The sequence below is a fragment of the Salvelinus namaycush genome, chromosome 41, assembly GCF_016432855.1.
Source record: "Salvelinus namaycush isolate Seneca chromosome 41, SaNama_1.0, whole genome shotgun sequence".
NCBI classification, from domain to species: domain Eukaryota; kingdom Metazoa; phylum Chordata; class Actinopteri; order Salmoniformes; family Salmonidae; genus Salvelinus; species Salvelinus namaycush.
In genome coordinates this window covers 13,156,181-13,174,133 of record NC_052347.1, presented here as the reverse complement: position 1 = coordinate 13,174,133, position 17,953 = coordinate 13,156,181, and positions in this window count along the sequence as shown.

Sequence of the window (17,953 nt, the reverse complement as noted above, 5' to 3'; positions counted from 1 at the left end):
CTCAAAACAACAAATATTCCAAGAAGGAAAATAATCAAGCTCACAAATACAGACCAACTTACAACAAACAAACACGCACAAAACCATGGGGGAACCAGAGGGTTAAATAAGGAACATATAATTATGGGAATGGAAACTAGGTGTGTATAATGAAGACAAAACAAATGGAAAATGAAAAGTGGATCGGTGGCGGCTAGAAAACCGGTGACGTCAACCGCCGAACGCCGCCTGAACAAGGAGAGGGACCAACTTCGGCGGAAGTCGTAACAGTACTTCACGAATGTATATATATTTCCTTAAATATCCTATGTTGTGTGCTTATTCTTTTACCAGGTACTGCTGGAATGTCTACCAATAGCATGCCCATCTTTTTGTGAGAATTTACACTGGTCACTCAATACATTTATAAAGTATTAATAAAGCATAAACAGCGCTCACTTTAGATTAGGGGCTGCAAAAATACTTTACTAATGATTAGTAAATTGTTTATAAATGTGGGAGTAATGATTAATAAATGGCCAACACACACGTTATACATGCCATATAAATGGTTTTTTTCTGACCCTTAAAATAAAGTGTTACTAAATCAATGATGTTATTGAGGTGTCTGTTCCGATCTGAACCCTCCAAGCTGTAGCCCCATCTCTCCCCCTGCTGTCATCACAGTTGTCCGAATGACACACGTTCAGTCTAACAAGTGTTTGGATTGCTGGTTTCATGCCATGCACTGTCATCTGTTTGAATTAATCATGTTTTTTTAGCCATTATACCACAGGATCTATAGCAGCATGTATGAGTCTAGGCTGCGGTTCCTGCGGTATATTTGATCTGTACATGTGCCAGCACCGTTAACACAAGCCTTCCTCTTATGGGCGAGTGAAGTGAGTTCGGAAAAGCTCAAAGTTTCTCTCTCTCTCTCTCTTATAAAGTTTGTATGTGAAAACTATTTCTATGTCCAAAGTCAGAATCAAATAGTATTCCCAAAAATATTATGGTCACTGTGGTAGAACGTTTATTTTGATTGTCGATTTTTTTTCTGCATTTAACAAAAGTCCCATCAGTAGCCGGATTTCAGATGTGTCCATGTAAACAGTAATATTAGGGAAATCGTTATTCTTCCAAGCATGCAAACATTTTAAACAAACTAATATAGTAATGTGACTATCCACAATAATTGTATTATTGTGTGCATCTAACCGTGCTCAGTGTGTCAAAGGGTAGTGTAGGTACGAGTGTCCAAGGGGAGTGTAGGTACGAGTGTCCAAGGGGAGTGTAGGTACGAATGTCCAAGGGGAGTGTAGGTACGAGTGTCCAAGGGGAGTGTAGGTACGAGTGTCCAAGGGGAGTGTAGGTACGAGTGTCCAAGGGGAGTGTAGGTACGAGTGTCCAAGGGGAGTGTAGGTACGAGTGTCCAAGGGGAGTGTAGGTACGAGTGTCCAAGGGGAGTGTAGGTACGAATGTCCAAGGGGAGTGTAGGTACGAGTGTCCAAGGGGAGTGTAGGTACGAGTGTCCAAGGGGAGTGTAGGTACGAGTGTCCAAGGGGAGTGTAGGTACGAGTGTCCAAGGGGAGTGTAGGTACGAGTGTCCAAGGGGAGTGTAGGTACGAGTGTCCAAGGGGAGTGTAGGTACGAGTGTCCAAGGGGAGTGTAGGTACGAGTGTCCAAGGGGAGTGTAGGTACGAGTGTCAAAGGGGAGTGTAGGTATGAGTGTGCACATATGAATCATACTTAGTCGGGCATGAGCCATGCTCATCTACATCTACTGATAAGATGTGACTGATGTTAGAATTGATCAGGCTAGGGTCTGTATTCTCTATACTTACATTAGGCTTCCTATCTATGTTAGCCCTATATTGTTTATTTGTGGCTCCCACCTCACACCTATAGACTGAAGACCAGGTGCCAGATGTTTAACAGATACTTTACCAAGGTCTGGATAACAAACAATAGGCATATTGTTTTTGTGTTGAGGATAGTGAACTGCCTTTTTAATACCTGAATCAATCAAAGCCATGCTCTCTCTGTTGTAAATCCTTTTTTATGAGCTACAATCAATTCGCTATGAATAAAACAATCAGTGGCGCCCATGTTTGCTGCCCTCCCTCTGAATCCTGCCAGCCTATCAAGTCCATAACGAGGTAATACCTGCTGGAGTTATTGTTTTCTTCTCCCGTCTTGCTAACCTGCGAGCCAAGCTGTGCTTCCCAGCTGGCGGGGAAGGGTTTTTTAGTGACAGACAGAGCGGGGGAAGGTGATTTATGGGTTTTGCTCCTGTGGCCCAAATTAGTCAGACCAGGGTTCAATTGCACAGCAATGCAAGCGGGCACCTGGGGGAGTCTGGGAATGAGGGTCAGTGGGGTGAGGCTGGGGCGGCAGTTTGAGGGCAGTGCACAGCTCACTCTTCCTCACACTGGCTGACTGACTGCCTGACTAATGGGAGGTCTAAGTACCAAACTCTACCTGCCTGCTACTACTGCTGGGCTGGCTCTGTGGCTGGCTGTGATGTTTGGTCTCACAGCTACACTCTTAGAAAAACGGGTTCCAAAAGGGTTCTTTGGTTCTAGGAAGAACCCTTTTTGGTATCCAGGTAGAACCGTTTTGGATTCCATGTAGAACCCTCTGTAGAAAGGGTTTCTACAGAGGGTTCTACATGGAACCCAAAACGGTTATACCTGGAACCAAAAGGGGTTCTTCAGTGTTCTATGGGGACAGCTGAAAGAACCCTTTAAGGTTCTAGATATCAGCTTTTTTTCTAAGAGTGTACTGTTAAGGTTACAACTCTGGGAATAACTGGCCTTGCAGATAAGCCTCTGTTCCATCCACACTGGTTAATTGATGTTACTTTGACCTCTCCAACTATTGGTCCAGGGCTGACCAGTGCATGTGAGGGGTGGAGACCGCTTTATATCAATGGATGAATGGGGACTTAATATTAATGACTTGTCAAGGGTATAGAGTGGCATGTAGAGTCTGGGTTTGAACTCTATCTAACCTGTCCTAGTATTGTTAATACACCATCTGTGTTTGAACTGAGCCCCATCATAGCAGTTGCTATTTGTTTGGTATAGATTATTACAGAATATTATTCCTGCTCTGTCTAATGGAAGAAAATGTGGTTGTATGACTGCTCTCATACAGTATATGATTGTTCATCATGATTATTTATAAGCTGTGCTTGCTGCTTGTTTGATTAGTTGTTGTTCAAACCCGTGATGAACTCAGCATTTTCATTACATTAGGGCTTTGCCCAGAAACACTTTCAGCATTTCAATGTGGGTCAGTTGAGTGTGTTTTCATTTCACCCATTGAGGGCTGAGGCGTAGCCTATAAAACACATCACCCTCTCTATGAGGTGTGGAACCAGGTGTCTTTCAGCAGCATTACACAGTAAATAGCCTTCTGAGGAGAAGGTGGCATTTTATTGACTTGGGAGCCATCTCATGTTTTCCTACACAGTATCCTGCTGCCGTATTATCCCATGGATCAATATTGCACCTCCAACCAGCCAGGCAAGGAAAGCATCACTCTGCTCAGCACAGTGTGTGGAAACAAACACATATCTAGTTCTACTCCTCTATATGCAAGTAATTGGCCAGATGTCTTCTTTGTATGGACAGATCCTACTGGGTGGACTGTGTGGAGTAGTGTTAAGGCTGCATGGTGTTGGGAGGAAGAGGACAGGGGGAAGATAGACATCCTGGGTTGACTCCTGCCTGGGTTGTTTTTGATTGTTCTACTGATCCAGCGTTGCTACGTCCTCAGCTCTGGCTGCATTATGTGCAAAACTATAATGGCATTAGGATTGGATGGATGGTGGAGTGTAAATGGGATGGTTAAAATACCCAGGCCAGCAGTGAGAGAAGTACAGGGTAGCTGAGGACAACGGTAGAAGGTCGGGATGGATTCACGGAGTAGGGTTGTAAATAGGAGGGAATATTTCCAGAATTTATCTGAACATTTACTGGAAACTATTACTGGAAATGACCTATTTAAGCATTAATACATGAGAGGCCATGTGTTATGACATTTTTATCATGGTAAAATGTCATAACACATGAACTCGAGTGTATTATTGCTTTTATACAACGGGTTACCAGCATTAAAATCAACATTATTTCCCAAACCATCAATTTTTCAACAAAAGGTGATGCTACATTTACTAACTCTTCTTCTTGTTTCATTTCTTTAATATCCTCCTCCTCTTCTTGTTTCATTTCTTTAATATCCTCCTCCTCCTCTTCTTGTTTCATTTCTTTAATATCCTCCTCCTCCTCTTCTTGTTTCATTTCTTTAATATCCTCCTCCTCCTCTTCTTGTTTCATTTCTTTAATATCCTCCTCCTCCTCTTCTTGTTTCATTTCTTTAATATCCTCCTCCTCCTCTTCTTGTTTCATTTCTTTAATATCCTCCTCCTCTTCTTGTTTCATTTCTTTATAATATCCTCCTCCTCTTCTTGTTTCATTTCTTTATAATATCCTCCTCCTCCTCTTCTTGTTTCATTTCTTTAATATCCTCCTCCTCTTCTTCTTGTTTCATTTCTTTAATATCCTCCTCTTCTTCTTGTTTCATTTCTTTAATATCCTCCTCCTCTTCTTGTTTCATTTCTTTAATATCCTCCTCCTCCTCTTCTTGTTTCATTTCTTTAATATCCTCCAACAAGAAGAGGAGGACCTCTTCTTGTTGGCACCATTCATTAAACGTTAGTGGATAAAACAAATCAAAAGTCACTTTAAAATCATCCATGACGAGTTACAGGTGCTAAGACTAGTAGTTGTAAAAGTAGTAGCGTAGTGCGTTGCTAGGTAACGATGCCACTATGAACGCGGCCATGTGTATGTTGTCTCATATATCATGGGCAGGAGAGGCTCTAACAATGGGAATTCCAAACCAGCCGTTGTATAAGCATTTATACATTTCTCATAGAAACAAATCAGAATTCAAAATGGTTGGGAATTTTCAATCGCATAAAGATTCTGTAAATGACACATGGTTGATACACTAAAAGAAACATCAGATGGGTAAACCAGAAAGAAATACATCAACTAACATGTTTTTCTTTGTGCGTGTTTGTGCGTGTGTGTGTGTGTGTGTGACTGCATGCATGCGTGCGTACGAGTGCGTATCATATGATTGCATTTGAAAGAGACGGGCGTGAGGGTGTTGTTTACAGAAGACCAAAGCATAAATGAACTTATACAGTGTACATTTTGCATTTGGACATGTTTGATGTTTATCACAAACCAGAGATGGAAGCATTGATGTTTTCAGCACTTGTAAGTATGAGGGACTGGGCTTTTGAGTAGTTTACAGATGAAGGCTGCTGTCGCCGCCCCCTCCCTCCCCCTCAGCTGCACTGTTGGAGCCTTTGTGAATAGCATTGCGTCAGAATCTTCAGTGACAAAAAGAACAACGGCAAAGATCTGAAGTACATGAGATGGGATGCCAATATGAGACGAGGAGGGGGAGGACAGGGCTGCACACTGAGAGGTGAAGAAATAGAGAGATCCAAGGCCTCTAAAGGCATTAGAATAACATATGCATATCTGTAACTAAATTGGCACAATAGCGGCAGATATGTTATTACAATGGCGCGACAATGTTCAGCCATTCTATTAATGAATGTGGAGCTAAAATCCATCATGCTAAGTGTAGCTACGACGATTCCCTTTGTCTATTATGATGAGTGCTCACATCACATCCGAAGATTGTGATTTGTGTATCGTCAAAGGGAAAAGTGTGTGTGTGTGTGAATGGGAGGGATCTTTGTTCATTCTCATTAATGTATGTATGTGTGAACGTGTATATTGTATAAACAGGATCCATGAGGAGCAATCTGTGTTATTTTGTTTCCAGGCGCAGTACCTTCTGGTAGAGATTAGGCTGTACTCTGCTCTGGGACTCTGGGATCTCTATCAAACCTCTCTCTGTGCTGAGGACCAGATGCTTTGTGTGTGCTCTGCTCCACCCAGATGACATCGCATGATTGTAGCACAACTTTCTACCCTCTGCGGACATACTCGCACACACCACACACACACACCTCCCTCTCTACATGTCTGGAGCCACCTGTCTCATCCACCTGACACAAACAGATGCGTCTGCGATGTAAACAGAATGCTTTGGATTACCTTTGCTGTCTTCCAGGTATATAAGAGTCAAACCTCCCTTTCAGAACACTGTGCTGGCAGCTGACACCTGCTGTTGTGCAAATGATGTAGATAACCAGCATATGTGATTTATGATAAACAGGTAAATACTCAGTTCTTGACTTGGGCAGGAGCTCACCGGAGCTGAGTACCAGCATCTCTTTCAGTCCACGTAAATAGTCCTTATCTATTCGTGTTTTGAAAAATATTATATAATCGGACAGGATCTCCCTTACCTGTGTCTTACATACTGCAGCTACCCTGGTGAGAGTAAAATGTATTTGCCTTGCTTTTCAATCCAAGAAACACCACCAATTCTAATGTTTTGTATGTGGCTTAATGACTGGATAGAAAGTCAGTGGGCATTAGAACCATTAGAGATTAGAACTGATAGTTACCCCGACTTTGCTGAGATGCCATGTTTTACAAAGTATGTGGACTGGTGAACTCTCAAGGGTTCTCTTTGACATGTTAGTAACACTTGACTGGTACAGATGCCTTACAGGTCAGTGCATAAATAATAATTTACAAAACAACTTTACAAAACTCCCAGTAGATTTCCTACATTGGCTTGCCCACATCTTTGGCCAGGCCAGGCCATGGGTTGTGTTGCCAGCTCTGATTTTAAATATCCCCCACTTTGGGATGAATCATCACTTCACTCTTCTTCCAGTCAGTGAAACTGGCCACAAATGCTGACAAATGGCACCCAGACAGGCTTTGTCACCCAGGCCATTACTCAGAGGATCTGAATGGCAGAACAGAGAGGAGGCTGACTGATGCCAGGGGATCAGAGTCACACAGACATAACGATGAACAAACACCATGACGAAGCACCAGGAACTCATTCACGCTCTGCAACCCTCTTTATGTATCAGTAACCAGCCTCCATTCAATTTGCCACTCAGAAGGCCTCCCACACGTGCCATTACCCACAGCTAGTTTACACTACACAACACAGTAGCCTGGTTCAAGGGAAAAATAACACCATCTATTACACGTGTAAGGAAAACAGCATGTGTACCCTTTCTTTCCTACAAGATACATTATGAGTCACCCGTGAGTTAAAGACTCATGCTATTCCTCTACCAATGACATCCATGGTTTAACATACATGTATCTAGGCATGCACATGTATCTAGGCGTGTGTGTGTGTCTGCGTGTGATTGCACAAGTAATGTCTAGTGGGCGTCGGTATGATTCATTATTTTACAGCACACGTTCCTCTGCAGCCTGGATTCATTTACATTTACATTTAAGTCATTTAGCAGACGCTCTTATCCAGAGCGACTTACAAATTGGTGCATTCACCTTATGATATCCAGTGGAACAACCACTTTACAATAGTGCATCTAACTCTTTTAAGGGGGGGGGGGTTAGAAGGATTACTTTATCCTATCCTAGGTATTCCTTAAAGAGGTGGGGTTTCAGGTGTCTCCGGAAGGTGGTGATTGACTCCGCTGACCTGGCGTCGTGAGGGAGTTTGTTCCACCATTGGGGTGCCAGAGCAGCGAACAGTTTTGACTGGGCTGAGCGGGAACTGTACTTCCTCAGAGGTAGGGAGGCGAGTGAGTGTTATTTATATCATTTGTTAGAGCACTACTCCCATTTGTTTTGTGAAGAGAAGAATAACATGAGTGAATACACGGTAGAATGGCTTTGATTGATGAGGAGCGCCATGAAGTGTTTATCAAGCAAGGATATGTTACCTTGGACAGTACTCTCATTTTGTCCTACTTCTGAAAACAAGAGCTCAGCAGAGAGGGCTACAATGACTATTGCATCTGACAGTGTGGCATATTTAACATACAGTACTGCTGTCCGTCTCTGGATCCCACAGCCTTTCCTCTTTAACTTTGCCTGCAATCACATGCCAGCAAAGTTACTTCACCTTAACTCGTAAGGGTTGTCTTGAATTAAGGGTTGGGAGAAAATGGCAGAGAGAAAGTATGAACATTTTGCAATTACAGTCTAACTTAGAGGTATTACTGATTCATGCAATTCCTCACATACTTTTATTTTACTGTTGCTCAAGCTGTCTGCCCTCCATGTCCTCTCAGTGACAGATGTCTGTTTTCTAGACGAGCTAGAAGTTAACCCTTAACAACTCCCTCTGTCGGGCTGGCATAGAGTGGTGAGGTGGAGGAGCTCCGTGGACCCTTCGTGTCCAAAAGTAATTCAGCCATTCATTATAGCCATGGGCGCTCTGTAGAGTTACTACTTTCTCTAGTTTTCTCGTGTCAATTAACTCATGACATTCCTGGATTGCTCATTATATTAATAAAGTCAGATTTAATCAACAAATAAGATAGTCAGTGTAAAAACAGTTAAGGGTACAAGACTGTTCCACTGGATATCATAAGGTGAATGCACCAATTTGTAAGTCACTCTGGATAAGAGCGTCTGCTAAATGACTTAAATGTAAATGTAAATGTAAGACTGTGTAGATATATGTCTGTGTTGGCAAAATCACTACATATCCCATGAAGCCAAGCGGGGAGAGGGACGTTTGTATCTCAGTACGTATCTCAGTACGTATCTCAGTCAGCTAACCCTACGCCAATGATGCCGGTGGATCGCAAAACTGTACTTGGATCCACGTTAAGTAACAACGATATCCTTCCCCACCATTGTCTTACGACACAACAGATAGCTCGAACCAGTCATGACTATTCCACGAAACAATAAATCATTTTCAAGTCTCTTTCCAGCGAATTTCTTAGTTACATGATCCTATAACTAGCAAAGGAGTTTTTAAGTTGAAGGTACAGTATTTATGAAGTTTGGCAATGAAAACTACCGTAGTTCAGCTAACCAGCTAGTTTAGCCAGGGAAAACAAGCTCGGGACAGGATATAGCTGGGTGCACATGCACACTAAGCTAATTCAGGACACAGATTGTAGTTATGCCCTGATATTCAGAGCAGGCGGCGAAAAGTTTGTTAAAACAATTCAGAGACTGAAACGAATACTTCAGATGAAAAATATTTAAGGAGAGCAAATTGATATACAATCCCGAAATCAGCTGTAACTGTCAATAGTAAAACAAAGCTTAAAATTATGTTTGAGTGAACCTGAATCCAGAAAATGTATGGTGAAGTCTCTTCCGGACCTGGTAGACTCCTCCTCACCACTCCAGTCAGGAGTGAGAGGTCAGGTTCTGGAAATAGTTCTCTGTAGTCCAAACTAAGTGAGGGGAGAAGCTATTTTAATTACCAGGCCTGCCATATTCCATTTTAAAGGTCAAACACTCTCCTCCAAACAGGCACCTGGGGAGCACAGTCCTGCCTCCATCTCTGCAAAATGAGATTTCCCCTCAGCAGAGCATTATCAATATTAAAGCAGCAGAGGCCCTCTAAAGGCTAGATATGTCAGGTATGCTGCAGCAGGAAAAAATGTCAGGTAAATGTTTGTGGGGTCATGATATTTTTTGCCTTCCTTTAAAATTGGTTGCCAGGATTTGGAGGGAAAATGTTTGCTCTTCTTCATCGACTGCATTTGCTGATGTCAACACAAACTTTTGCCATTTGTGAGTGCTTTGTCTGTTTGTGAGCCAGTGAAGTCCAGTTTAAAGTAATTCACTGAGTTTGATCCTATGTCTTTGTTTTTGCAACTTTCTCTACTAGAGTATATAATGCAAATAGATTCAAATGGAACCATTTCTTCAAAATAATTATTTCATTTTGTGTGAAATGCAGATGGTAGCCTCTTCTCTAACTACTCTACCGAAAGCTGACCTATGTAGTCAAGGTTGGAGGGCATATCAGGCTTTTCCCACGGGGAAATAATGATGAAAGAATCAAATAACGTTAACAATAATCCCTGTGTTAGTGTTAAGCTGTGGCATCGCAGGCACCACAAGACAATAACGTAATTACAGAGTGAGTCACGCCATCAGGGATTAAATGGGCCTCTGACCCAGCCCATAGGGCTCGTCTTGTGTGGAATAGAGCGCTGCATTGTTCTTACTGGGCCTGTATCAAAGCCTGGTTATCTGTCATAAGACCACCGGCTAAAGCAGTCTGTATCTCTATAAACTCACTATTATTTAAAAGCTTTAAATGGTTTTCACTGTTCACCCAGTTTACTTTGTAAAGCCTGTAAGGATAGACTTTCCATGATAACACTGACTCATTCGAGGCCTTTCACATATGTGTATGTCAATTCGATATCAAATTATTGTAGCCGTTGTGGAATTATCAAAACAGACCTACGTCCATAGAAATTGGAACGGCCGTTGCTGACCTGTTTTTTCATGAATATTTGATTTATGAGCTGGAGATTAGATCAGTCACGACACAATTTAGCACTGAGCTGGGGAGTGGCTGGGGTGAGGACACACTTGTTAGTGTGTTGCACACATCAAAGAAAGTGAATTGCAATGGATTGTCCTCATGGTCTGGGTTGAAAATATTTTTCTCTGTGAGGCAGGGAAGAATGATATTTACCACAATGAGAGAGAGAGTGGTTTCATATCAGACCCTTGTTTGATCTTATTGAAATTGAATAACAGCTCTCTGAATTTCTGTCTCTATACAGCTTTCACACTGCATGACAGCATAAAAAAGAGTTGTTTACAGGTTTAAATTTGTATTATTTTCTCCATCCAATCTGATAAACGTGTTGATATTATGCACTAATGCGGGTTCAAGATAGGCGGGTGTTCAGAACTTTGACCTTGAATAAACAACACATTGAGTCACTCAAAACAAAACAAAATGTTTAATTGTGATTGTGGGACCATGAGAGGACATGCCCAGTGACTCATCTTAGAGAGACTCATCTTAGAGTTGTCCTTTCAGCACCTCCACAGGACCATGGACAGCAACCAGTGACAAGGCTAGGCAGGGCTATGGACAGCTCCTCAGTACTTGTGGTGCCTATTATTTCTTCACAGGTCTTGCTGGAGCTGGTTTGCTTACCCATTCAGACTCTACAATAATATAAATGCAATAAAGCAAAACTAGTTGTCCTCAAAAGGACTGAACTTTTCAACGAGTGATAGATGTAATTTTATATCAAGTAGTAAGTTCTATGAAATTCTAAAGTAGAGTACTGCATCTGTCCTTACATCTACTATACATAACTTGGTAAATTAAGTAGAGTACTGCATCTGTCCTTACATCAATAAGGAATTAGTTCACTCTGTCCAAAATGAAATAATCTTTTTTTTTTTTTTTGCTTCTTCTCATTTTTATGGCACTGTCTCTCACTTTCAAGTCCAGTATTTCTTCACAGTTTGACTCACACAATAAATCTGTGGGGGAATGTGTTCTTGTCTTGCTGTAAATGGATTTAGCCTACCATAAATTGTTTGTAGTGTATGTAGCCGGATATTGTAAACAAACTCTACAATCCAAGAAAAATAAGGACCCAAATAGCAGTTTAATGGAACATTTCCCCATGTATTCAGTTATTGTCCTGTTGTAACATAGTTATAATGTTATGTTATGACCAGACTGGTTGGTTGAGAAAGTGACCTTGGATTAGGAGCAGGTCCCTATGGTGACCTGGGGTGAGAGCCAGGTCCTGGGATTATTGCTGTGTCACACCACTCCTCTGCCTGTGTCATACCAGGGATTATTCAATATCACTGCGCCAGGGTTTAGGACCTGCACAGGGTTGATGTCAAATGTGTTTTGAATGTGCTCTAGTTCAATGATCATATGTATTTATTACGGACGTAACACACATGGGTCAGTCATTCATTGTAAAAGCCTCTTTAATAAAGATACTAAATTGTCTTATTACATATATTTAACTTTCCTTTTAGAAAGAGGCTTTGCATGTTTTCAGTGCCAGCTTTCGTGCCACTCTCCCCGTCTTCCACAGCAGCCATGTGAGCATCTCTAAGCTGTGTTTACTAGTTTGGGTCTCTGACGCCCTCAGCATCTGTCTCATCAGCAGCTCAGCTCTCAGCAGCCTTCATCAGCTTTGTTACTGTTCCTCTGGTGGGCTGAGACTGACAGTCAAGTCCCTCTCAGAACCAAGAGGCTGTCCAAGAGCCTGGCTTCTGTAGAGCAGGAGTAGTGCTGACTGAGATCAGACATAGAACAATCTGCAATGAGGATCTTCAATGGAGATGATGTGTTGTCACTGCAAACACATTTTTTTGTGCATTATGAGAACAATGTTTACTCCCAGGTTCCTACTGGGCACCACCCCTAGAAAGGCTGCTCATATGTATTCAGCTCACTTTTTGATTTGAATGGCACGTCTTTCGAACTTGACTCACCTTGACCTGCCGTAGCCTACTGAACTTTGATTCTACTAGAGTTTGTTTTCCCCATTTAAACACAGTACACGCTTCCTGCACTCTACTCCTGTAATGACTGTGAGTGGTGCTGTGTGCTCCTTGTGGAGGTGTGCCAGGCGAAATACTACAAATTAACATTCCTATCCAGGTGTCAGCACTGAACAGGGAAACGCTAGTAGAAATGCTAGCTCTTTGTTGTGACAGGTATGATTAGCTCTGGTCCATAAATACAGGTCCAGGGTAGAGATTTGGCCAAATCCAGATAACCCTCCTCCTGCCCTGCAGCAAAGATCATCAGCTCTAAACCTCATAGCCTGAGAGCATGGCTAAACAGCACAGAAAATACAGCTGCTATCTGCTTCAACTGTTATTTTATACCTGCTCCTTTATGGAGGATTGTTGTATGTTTTACTCTGGTGGGATGAGAGATGAACATGTTTCCACTTCATAGTACAGCCTATACATTTGTCCCATGACAGCATGGATATCACGTCATGAGTCACAGAATGACCTGTACCCTTGGGTATGTTATAACGGTTATGTACCCCGTTGTGTTAGCCTTGATGACACTCCAGTCCCGTTTACCTTCCGCTAAAATGCATCCTTCGTCCTGATCTTGATCTGATCTAGTCTGTTTACACTTATAAGATCTGATCACAATCAGATCACAATGCGTCTTTTAATCATCTACACCTGTCTAAAAATGTTGGTACAATTAGAATGTGGACAAGATCAGAACATAGGATGCATGTTAGAACCAGGTATAAACGGGGCGTATGTATCTTAGTCAGTAGGCAGATGTTTTGCTACATGATGTGTCTGTGATGACTCACACCACCAGGACTGTGGGGCAGAACTGGTACTTATACTCTGCTGAGGTCATCTCTGTGCTGGTATGCATTGCTTAGCAAGGTACAGTATGACTGCTCCATATTTCTGTAATGGAGTTGCTGTGGAGTCTCTCAGTTGGATTTGGCCCGGTGGTTCCAGACCCGGGGCCTCCAGATGATTGATGTCTCTCTTGGTTGGTGGGAAGCTCTGGTTCTGGCCCCGGAGTTATTTAATATGTTCTGTGTCTATCCAGGGTATTGCTGTCAGAGCAGGGTGGTGCTTGGATAGATTGAGTCACCTTGTGTGGATACACACACGGACGTACACACACATACAGTAATTTACTAAAGGCCCTTTTCCTGGATCATTAGTCCAGCGTGTGTTCTCTCCATACACCTGTGTCAGAGACTATGCCTAATTGCACTGATCTTTTGCTCCATGCAGAACTGTAGAGAAACACACAGGGGCTTCAGTCTGTACTCAATAGAAACCTAACTTTATTAACATTTCCTTGACGATGACAATTGCTCTAGAAAGATGGCCCTATGAGAGTCACTGATGAAAAGGGCAAACAGGGCATGTGATTGTTCAAGTCTACTATTTCCCATGTGCCACAGGGAGGCTATTAAGTTTGAATGGGGATGAGGGGTAGTATATTATTATTCCCGGGTCCAACAAGCCAAGCCTGTTTCATTCTTTCCCAACTCATGTCACAGTCCTCTCTCTCATCTGTCCTGTATGCTCTTAAGTGAGGCACAGTTAGCCGCTGCCATCCTTCTTCCTCTCCCTCCATCCTTGTCACAGGTCCCCCAGCGCTGCTTCGGCGATGACGTCTACAGTCTTCACGATTAGTTATCCTGTCTTTATTGCTTAAGTGGCTGTGACACAGATAGTGTCTCACGCTCTAGCCCAGTCCCAGTGTCTAACCACCAAAGTAATTAAGTCTTCTAATGAATCATCCACTGGACTCACACACCAATCATCTGCACTCTGACACACTAGACACCACACACCAATCATCTGCACTCTGACACACTAGACACCACACACACCAATCATCTGCACTCTGACACACTAGACACCACACACACCAATCATCTGCACTCTGACACACTAGACACCACACACACCAATCATCTGCACTCTGACACACTAGACACCACACACACCAATCATCTGCACTCTGACACACTAGACACCACACACACCAATCATCTGCACTCTGACACTAGACACCACACACACCAATCATCTGCACTTTGACACACTAGACACCACACACACCATTCATCTCACATAATGGTGCAGATTAAATGTGTGTTCATTCACTTACAAGATGGTTTTCAATGTGTATTTGTATATTTGAGTGAATGTGAGTGATTCAGTCTTCTGTATAGAAAATCAGTAATGGGGTTTTGTTTAGAGATGACTAACGTCTGGATGATGTTTCTTTGTTGACCAAAAAGCCATATCCCAAGGACAATGACTGTGCAGTGTACTGTACTCACACAAAATCACACAGACGTTGTTTGAGTGATTACCTGAGCACTGTTACAATATGAAGGACAGACAATGACACTTCTCCTTGTCTGACTCCTCCAGTACTCAAACATACCATCACTCAATGACATTTCCTCCAAGGACCCTGGGACTAAACACCTCCCTCTGCGACTGGATCCTGGACATCCTGACGGGCCGCCCCCAGGTGGTAAGGGTAGGTAACAACACGTCTGCCACGGTGATCCTCAACACTGGGGCCCCTCAGGGGTGTGTACTCCTTTACTCCCTGTTTACCCACAACTGCATGGACAAACACGATTCCAACACCATCATTAAGTTTGCTGACGACACAACAGTGGTAGGACTGATGACTGACAATGATGAGACAGCCTATAGGGAGGAGGTAAGAGACCTGGCTGTGTGGTGCCAGGACAACAACCTCTCCCTCAATGTGAGCAAGACAAAGGAGCTGATCGTGGACTACAGGAAAAGGCGGGCCGAACAGGCCCCCATTAACATCGATAGGACTGTAGTGGAGCGGGTCGAGAGTTTCAAGTTCCTTGGTGTCCACATCACCAACAAACTATCATGGTCCAAACACACCAAGACAGTCATGAAGAGGGCACAACAACACCTTTTCCCCCTCAGGAGACTGAAAAGATTTGGCATGGGTCCCCAGATGCTCAAAGCTGCAGCATCGAGAGCATTCTGAACCGGTTGCATCACGGCGTGGTATGGCAACTGCTCAGCATCTGACCCGCTACTCACTGTTTATTATCACCCCTACCTACATGTACACATTACCTCGACTAACCTGTACCCCCGGACATTGACTCGGTACCGGTACCCCCTGTATAAAGCCTCGCTATTGTCATTTTATAGTTTGACTTTTTTATTATTTTAGATTATTTGTTAAATATTTTAATCTTGAACTGCACTGTTGGTTAAGGGCTTGTAAGCATTTCACGGTAGGGTCTACAACTGTTGTATTCGGCGCATGTGACGAATAAAGTTTGATTTGATGTTACCCAGTATTCTTCCCCAATGAGCTGACCTGGGGTCATTTCTAGTGGTGCCAGTCCTTCTTCATTAGAGGCATTAATTGGCAGCTGATTATCTCTGTGGTGTCTTAATGGCTGTAGCAGCCCATTAGTGAAATGATCATCCTGGCTCCCACTGAACAGCCAATTAGATGGACATGACATAGTCTAGTTACACTCTAATGGATCACTTCATCCAGGCTCTCAATAGCTACACACACACAGTAAATGGTCTAAGTTAAGAAATGGGACCAGGCAGTCATCATGTCCTCAAGCCTATAGACCGATCAAGACACCCCTGTCCAGTGTGTCCACATTGTCTTGGAATGCATATAGCATCATCACTGTATACACCCCTGTCCAGTGTCCACATTGTCTTGGAATGCATATAGCATCATCACTGTATACACCCCTGTCCAGTGTCCACATTGTCTTGGAATTCATATAGTATAATCACTGTATACATCCCTGTCCAGTGTGTCCACATTGTCTTGGAATTCATATAGTATAGTCACTGTAAACATCATGTTGGTGCTGTAGGCTCACCTGCTGTATCTGTGAAGCTGGCTGGTGTTCCATGTGTCCATGCTGCCAGAGACTCTCTACCATTGCAATCCCATAATGAGCAGCCATGTTGTTCTATTGACTGTAGTAAGAGGAGGCAGAATGACAGTGGAGAAAAGGAGCAGTGTGTGTGGGAATGCAGCCAGGAGATGTAGAGGGTGGGAGGGGGGATTGACAAGGGAAGATGGAATCAATGTGTCCGTGAGGAGCTGCAGGTACACTCACATTCACTCTCTTTCTCACACACACACACACACACACACACACACACACACACACACACACACACACACACACACACACACACACACACACACACACACACACACACACACACACACACACACACACACACACACACACACACACACACACAGAGACTGCAGGACTCTCATTAGCTGTGTTACAGTGAGTTGGTGTGTGAGCCTGTCCAGAGCTGCAGAGACTGTTCAGGGACGGAGGGGACATTGTTAAAATAATTTTCCATTCCAGCAGAAGCACACCATTGGATGTCGTATAATGGTCTCCACAAAGCGTGACAAAAAAAAGTATGTCGACTTGGGAAGTTAGTAATGAGACTTTCCAGAGCCATCCAGTGTCCCAAGGCTAGGATCATAAGTGGTCTAAGTGGCCTATATTAACTCTGGTGGTGACAGTCTTGCCCCCTGACCCTTTGGAGCAGTGGGATCACTGAGGTTTGTGACTGCAGGGGCCTGCTCTGTGCCAGCTCTGTTGATCTGTGACTGCAGGGTCCAGCTCTGGGTCTGTGACTGCAGGGGCCTGCTCTGGGTCTGTGACTGCGGGGGCCAGCTCTGGGTCTGTGACTACAGGGGCCTGCTCTGGGCCAACTCTGGGTCTGTGGGAGTCAATGTTGATCACAGCTATGCGGTTTGCTAATTCCCATCAGAGGACAGAGATGTCACCAGGCCAGGAGCCATGTGCTAAGCAGGACCACCGTCTCTGTCTCATAAGGCCAGGTGTCCTTGACCCTGATATGGCCTGTGGCGTGCTGCTGGGTCACACTGTGTGCATAAGGTTAGGGGAAAAAAGAAACACAATTATTCAGTCACTTCTACTCTTATCTTCCTATTGACGTAGATAACTTCAGGGCTGCCGTAAACTCTAAAACTGTTATATAACTTGGGGGGGTATGGTTCTCTGAGGACATGGATTATTCATAGAGGAGAGACGGTGATGACGCAGTCTGTGTGTGTCTCAGACTGGCGATGATGATGCCGGCTGCGTCAAGTCACTCGAAAAGGCAGTTGTGCGCACAGAGTTCAGAGAAGTGAAGTATCACTTGGGTGGATGTTTATGGTGCATATGAATATTTTGGAAACATCAGTAAGCTTCTTGGAACTTTTTAATCTCTCAATGATTGCATTACTCTCACCATTCAAAAATAAGCACCAGGCTTTCAGCAGAAGATGAGGAAACTCATCTAAAAATAATTACATGATGAAACTCATCGAAAATATATCCCTGTGTTATTAAGATTCACAATTATATCCTTTAGACAGTCATGGTTACCCAACAGTACATATGACGCAATCTCCTGTGGTTTGTGATTCAGAATGGTTATACATTACTCTTTCACTTTACAGATAAGAATGTCTC